The sequence below is a fragment of the Amblyomma mixtum genome, chromosome 8 (assembly GCF_055824585.1).
Source record: "Amblyomma mixtum isolate Tamu chromosome 8, ASM5582458v1, whole genome shotgun sequence".
In the NCBI taxonomy this organism is placed as follows: Eukaryota; Metazoa; Arthropoda; class Arachnida; order Ixodida; family Ixodidae; genus Amblyomma; species Amblyomma mixtum.
This window is the reverse complement of record NC_143019.1, coordinates 102,611,694-102,619,053: the sequence shown is the minus strand read 5'-3', so window position 1 is coordinate 102,619,053 and position 7,360 is coordinate 102,611,694.

Below are 7,360 nucleotides of genomic sequence, written 5' to 3'. Positions count from 1 at the left end.
AGGGCCTTAACGCAGCGCGCCCGGGCTGCGGCAAACGTCAATGGGGTACCTGACTAGGCATCCCACCTAGTGGTTGTACGGGCGTGACCCTTCAAGTCACCACCCCCAACACCTCTCCCTATGATTTAATAAATGTTTTCACCACCACCACCCCACCCTGGGTATATTTCCTTGACAGGGTCACAAATAGCTTGGAAGTTCGGGTTTACACATTGCCGAATATGTGCGAACATACCTTTTTGAGTGCAGATCCAAGATGCCTAATGCATGTGACTGCTTCTAAGCAAAGTAAGGTTCAGTGATTATGGTGCTCCACTGCTAACCCGAATGACGCGGGCTCCATTTCGGCACCCGCCACCGGGTGGCAGTCGCATTTCTATGGAGGCGAAAAGCTAGAAGCCCGTTTACTGTGTAATAGAGCCCCAGGTGTTTGATATTTCTTCGGTACAACGCTGTGAGAAATGGCTCGAACTTCGAAGCCATGAGTGAACATCTTTCTTAAGGTCAAAGAAATGCTCGAAAACTTTAGGCCCTTTTTCTTGCAGGAGAATTTTCACTCTGAGCTGCCCTTGGCACAGTGGTACAATGCAAGGAGGAACACTGAATAGTCGCTGAAATTTTCCGCAAGGTCCGAAGATCTAACGTGTTTGAACGTCTTTGTAAATCTTCTTTTTCCAGAGCTTGGACTGCATCCCCGCAATTCAGCCATCACTCTGACTAAATCTTTGCTGAAATTGCTGAAAACGCGTGCACATACTGTATACTGATGCGTACCCTTTTGGCTTGCAGAGTACAGCCGCCCTGATTTTTAATAATATAGCGCAAGCGTCGACCGAACTGCTGGCCAGCGCCTTATAACTGCGCTAACCGTGCAACAAGGCGAGAGTCCGCGCACGCGCACGAAGGCAAAGCGTCGTCTACTATGCTGTTCCGAGCACGAGGACACACGCCCTGCCACCATATCGGTTCGCAAGATCCCGCAAAGTCGTTGAGCGCATGCGCATGATTAATATGGGAGACTGCATGAGACGTGATTTCATTCTCTCTTTTTTTTCCTATTACGGGAGGCCAGCCTGGCGATGCAAAGTTATGAGAAGAAAAAATAAAAGGAAAGAAATATAGCACACATTGAAACCATTGCCTGGATCGCGATAAGCGGAGTTCCAACCAGCTCTTTAATCAGCCTTGGAGCTTCTCGACAGTATAAAAAGGCATCGCAGGGCGGCAGGCAGGGCGTGTGTCCTCGTGCTCGGAACAGCGTAGAAGACGAAGCTCTGCCTTCGTGCGCGTGCGCGAACTCTCGCCTTGGTGCACGCTTATCGCCGTTATAAGGCGCTGACCAGCTGTTGGGTCGACGCTCGCGCTATATTGTTAAAAATCAGGGCGGCTGTACATAGCTGCGCAGATGACAATTTAAAATCAGGAGCCGGCTTTTCCTTCAGGAGCTACGCCCTAGCCATTCTTTTCTATTGTTGTCGAATTGTTTTCCACCCTTAAATCAGTGTGGGCAAAGGGGAGGCTGATCTTGGCCCTTAAGTCTAAGACATACTGGCCCTTCTAAGAGACTACAAAATTCTTGAACAAAATCGAACTGCCAGTCAACAGAAAGCGCGTTTCGCATGCCCTATTTTACAAAGAAAATAAACGATCGACTAATAAAGAACTGCTTGAATGCATTCATTGAAACCATACACATGTGCAGTTTCCGAAAACAAACGATGAATGAAAGATGTGCTGGAAGTTAGAAAGAATTGCATCTGAATGAATAGCCTGGTTGTCTAAAACCTCACTGAAGTTGACCAAGGAGGGTGCGTGGAATCTGATTGCTGTGTTCTAAACCTTTTCTCTATTTGTCTTGATACTCAAACTTCAGCACTAAAGGATCCCACTGCTCTGGTCCCCAGCGGTAGATGATCGTTAAATTTCTGATATTTTAAACGGCAACAAATGTTTTGCGCAATGCATCCTAGTTAAAGAATATCGAGCCACCGAAAGTCATGTTAGACGTAGATTCGTCGCCAAAACTACTGCCCACGAGGAAAAAGCTGCGCAATTTCGCAGAAAAAAGATAACATCGAAAACGCGCCTTTTCAGTGAGTTATCACAAATTACGCATACAGAGCGGCGTTAACTGCTACCACCCAACCACAGATCGTGTTATTTGTGTCCGTGCAGCAAAAGAGCTGTACAATGTATGACAGCATCGAAGAAAAAAGGAAACTACGACCTGAGATTCCCAAGTATATTTTCTAACAATGACATTTCAAAAGCAGTATTGGACACGGGCTCCGCTAATTTACTTGTCAAGGCTGCACCAGGATCGAATCTTCAACCACTTCTGGTCGCTTCATCAGCCAGTTTTCAACCCGAGCTGGACGGGCAACGAATAAATCAGCATCATTTACACCGCAGTCTTTTTATACCTCAGTGGCGCGTACTAAACTACGAAGTGGCAATCAGTGTTCGACTGTTGGAGCTAAGTCATCTAGAAGGAACAAATTTAATTATTAACTATCTCTTCGTGCAAGCGAATAAGCGTTGTGCTCAATGTATGCATTGGTCGGTCGGTCGGTCGGTCGGTCGGTCGGTCGGTCGGTCGGTCGGTCGGTCGGTCGGTCGGTCGGTCGGTCGGTCGGTCGGTCGGTCGGTCGGTCGGTCGGTCGGTCGGTCGGTCGTTGGTTGGTTTATGGCTATAGCGTCTCAAAGCGGCTCAGGCTACAAGAGACGCATTGTATGCAATGCATTTCGCGCCATAACAGTCAAGGAAGCAGCTAATAAATTTTTGCTGTCTACTCTCCCTTAACTCACGTCATGTCTGCAGACAAATTTAGAAGTTTGGAAAAATATTATTTTACAAAAGCAATAAAGACGTTACGAATTCTTAGCATAACACGAAGGTCTACGCTGCGACATACCTTCCTTGAAAGAAAGCGCAGAGACAGTTTTGGTATGCGTAAAATATTGCAATGTATTTTTACTTTATTTCATTTCACATAATGCTTATTGTTCCAGAACGAGAAAAATTTCTGACGTGCTAAAGTAGAAGTTGCATCGCTCTGTGGAAAAGTAATTTATGTTTTCATATTTTTAAGTATGGTTTTTGACATTTATACGTTGGGCCCCAAATGCAGCTTTTGCGGTCGCAAAAATCAGGCGCAGGAACAATGGAGCGAGTGGTACTGACTTTGTTTCGTATTTTCCCGAGGAGTGCCTTCATTACGATCATTCTGATGCCTACGGCTGGCTGCGAGCACACATTCTGCGCATTGGATCCTCACTGGAAGTACCTCGCACATTATGTTCTCTCTCCTTCGCGTTGAGTCTTGGCTCCATCCTATACCAATAGTTTGGCCGCAGCGGAGCAAACACGAGCAGCCTGAAACGTCCTCATGGAATGCAAGGAATGCTTAGCCTTTGTTCAGCAGCAGCTCTTCCTCAGCTAGCAGTTGTCGACAATGAGATGAGTCTTAGTCCTAAGCAGAATTAACCCCGTATCAGAGCAGCCGGTACAACTGAGGAGGGCTCCAAGGTGTCCCAAAAGCCTTCTACCGTTGCGACGTCTTTGCCCGTTGTTCTGAGGTGCTGAACACCCTTAGATATTACGTGAGCACTTTCCTCTTTATAAACTGGAAATTTTTTTACTAAAATGTTTTTCATATCGCTTTGACGTGATATTCGACATGTAAAATATGATACTTAGGCTGAATTCTTTTTTAATATGACGATGCCTACTGGTGCTGTATCTCTCTTACGGCTGTAGTGCGTGTTATATTATAACTTTCTCCCATTCGTGGATTCGGTATATTGACGTGAGTATTGTCTCCAGCATCTGAGTCTCAGAACGCACTTAAAACTGTGATTATTTGCTTCATGAGTGTGTGCTCAAGATTTGCAAACGAACAAAGAGATCTACGTTAATTTTTTTTTGCTTTTTCTTTTGTGCTTTGGCATGTGCAGTATGGCGGATATTCCTTACAGTTAGTTTCAAATCATCCTCGAATAAATCATTACCGAGTGCAAATACCAGTGCTATTTGACTATTGACAAATTTCAAGCGCTCAAGTGGAGTGCGACCGCTGCAATGAAGGCAGGGGAGAAAGCCAGTTTCTTCCGCTCGGTAAAAGACTGCGAGGAAGGACTTTTTAGACCAGAACACTAGCGAATTTTGTCACCGTCATCAAGTATAGCAGAAGCTTTTTGTTTTGTTTAGAACCACTGAGAAGGTGCAAGCTCGCTGTGCTGGAACTGAAGGCATAATAAAATGCGCCTGAGCGCATGCACATTTCTTGCGACATCTGGGAGCAGCTACTCATGCTCGATATACTAGGCACTACTCTATGAAAAGAGTACCTGGTCTTACTTATCCCTATATATGAATACACACATATGAATATACACATATGAATATACGGCACTTTCAAACCAGCCGGTCTGTAGTTTAAAGCACTAGGCATGTTTCGCAAAAACATGCGGATTGTACTGGTGATTATCGCTTAAGAGAACGGAGCGTCTCTTTATTTACTCAAAAATATGAACAGGATTTATAATCTAAGAAACCTAAATTGCAGCCTGATGCTTGTGTAATGATGCCTCAGGATTGAAGAAGCGTAGCTTGTTGGGCCAGTTGGGGCATGTTACAAAGGAATAGAAAAACCAGCGAAATAGAACGTGGCCACATAGCAAAGAAATACACATGGAAAGTCCTAGATGAGAACTGTTCCAGCACTGTCCGTGTGAACGCGTCCTGTTTTGCTGGTTTTTGTATTCCTATGTAGATGCCCCAAGAGTTCCCGAAATAATTTTTGCTTCCAAGGTACTGTGCTCAATTTTTAGCCTGCATATTATGAGGACTGACTGAGCTCTTCCTGCGATACCGTCATTTGCGTTTTCCTCGTGTTCGTGTGCTTCTTTTCCGCACTTGATGTGATAGAAAGAACTAGATTTGCCCCAATTACAAAATATTCCATGCTTCTTAAAGAAACTTCCAAAGTTACGCTTCTCTGCCGGCACCACGTCCCGAATTTCAGGTCATCGCTTTTATCTAGTGTCTTTGTATAAACCCCTTGTGTTATACTTGTAAATTGACACTGGGGTGTAGTGCTTGGAAAAATTTCCTTGTTTTTCTCGTTTTTAACGGCTAACCGCACTGATTTAAATACTACGATCCTGCCAAATGTCACTCTAGCCCTCAGAGCCTCTGCGTTGACTTGTACTCCCCGGCCTTGACATGATACGGAACACAAATAAGTAAAACAGCTGAAAGAAACACGGCTCGGTAGTTTTATTTCTCGGATTTGCACCGCTTTCTCACTTCCGCTGCCTATCCCATAAATTAGATTCTAATCTCACACTTTATGGCCTCGCCAAAAGATCACTGTGAATTGCCATCTCTATGCACATTTCTCTTTCGATACTCGTCCCCGTTTTTATCCGCACGGTGGGTTGCGAAGCGATGAGCTGAGATCAGAGCTGGCGCGTGTTTCGCATTTGCGCACGGAGAGAAATTGGTATGTAAATTGAGCGGAGATGTGCTTATTCACTTCGTCTATTGCGAATATATTTGCGGAATACGCAGCTGGGTTCTATGCAGACATCGTTTGTATCATGTTGCTCCCGCTTTCCACGAACCTCCCCGGTCTTTCCTTCATTTTAATGCGCCAACAGCAGAAGCCTCATCGTGGGAGAAGCATGCCTTCAGTCATGAAATTCGAAAATTGGCTCGAGAGAAGTGCCGGTACCCGAGTGGAAGTGAGCTCGGCTTCTTCAAAGCCATCAACAGCTTCTGATGCTATTTAAGGTTTTACCAGCATATCTTGTAATTAAGTGCCCCTCAGAATTTTTTGTTATGAGTGCTAACCGAAGCTTGGATAATGTTCGGTTTGCGTTGCTCAGCCGAATGTAACTTCTCGCATTGAATGTTCTAGTGTCTTAAAGACACTGTGCTAATGCTGCAGAAAAATTGATTCATATCTTACGCAAACAAAAGAGGCGGTGGAAAGGAAAGGATATTTTTTACACGGTGTCCTTTCATTCTACGCTCTCTTGTAAACGATATTTTTTTTTTATCTAAACAACAGCTGGGCACGTCGAATTGGTTTCATTTGCTGCCGGGCCTCATCGGCAAACCCTAATAAGGGCATAAACATCACAATAAATATTATTCGCTGAAGGCAGCTTTAGCATGCTCCAGAGTGAAATCGCAACACTTTGCCGTGTGAAAAATAAGTCCACATAATTTAACAAGATTTAAATGCAGAAACGCACAAAAGCCTATATTCACTTTAAGGCTGCTGTAGTGAACGCTAGGCGTTAACCGTGCGTTCGCAGAGGAAACAGCCAGCAAACACTCGTTCCGAATATGGTCCGTCTTTGCATTATGGACATCACACGCGCGCGACCTGTACTTATATTATAGTGCAAACAGATTACTTTGTATTGTAGCTGTCACCACCCATATCCTCTCTGCCTGCTCCCTCCCCACTTTCGTTTCATTTCTGCAGTCTGCGTCATATACCTTTATTTTCAGCGCTCCAACTAACGTGCTTGTAGTAACGATGACAGATGCCGGGGCTAGCAAAATGTTTGCCTTCCTTTTATTATTATTTTAAATAAACCACCACCACTACTACTACTACTACTACTACTACTACTACTACTACTACTACTACTACTACTATGGTCCGGCACCAGGGCCATAATCTCTCCCACTTGCGACCTCGGGGAGGCAAGAGCTGAATTTTTCACAGAAGTTGGGAAGTACATCACACTGCATTAGGTTTGGTACTATTAGTGGATTTTGCTAAGGGGAAACACCCTAGTTAGGAGATTCTGTTGAGTGCGAGCTAAGATTATTGTGGAATTCAGAGAATTAACAAGCGGAGACCAATAGTCTGATTCACAATAGCGTCCTACCTGAAAGGCGCCTCGTTAGACGCCTCCGGTGGCCTGCAATAAAACGATTAGAACGCTATCTGGCGCGTTAAATGAAAGTCGCCAGACGAGGCGACGTCTGCTGGTCTCTCCAACCTGCTCAGCGGCCAACCTACAGGCGAACTATTGGAGGCTGCTGTTTGCGATGAGACTCCATTAACGCCCTTCGACATGGTGAGAGAAATGAGCCGGGACCTCAGCCAAGTAAACTCAGCCTTGGGAGCGGCGCCGCGCGAGCTAAGGACGCAAGGTCGCGTGGGTACGCCCTCGTGTAGGTCAGGAAAACTGTGACTCGACTGTCTAAGGACGCATTAAAAAAGGCCGGCAGGAGAGCAAAGTGACCAGACCCCCACCACTGCATGCAGCGTTTCAGGGTTCGAGTCTACCTTGAAGTAAAGAGCCGTATCAGGAAACCAGAGCTACGAAATGA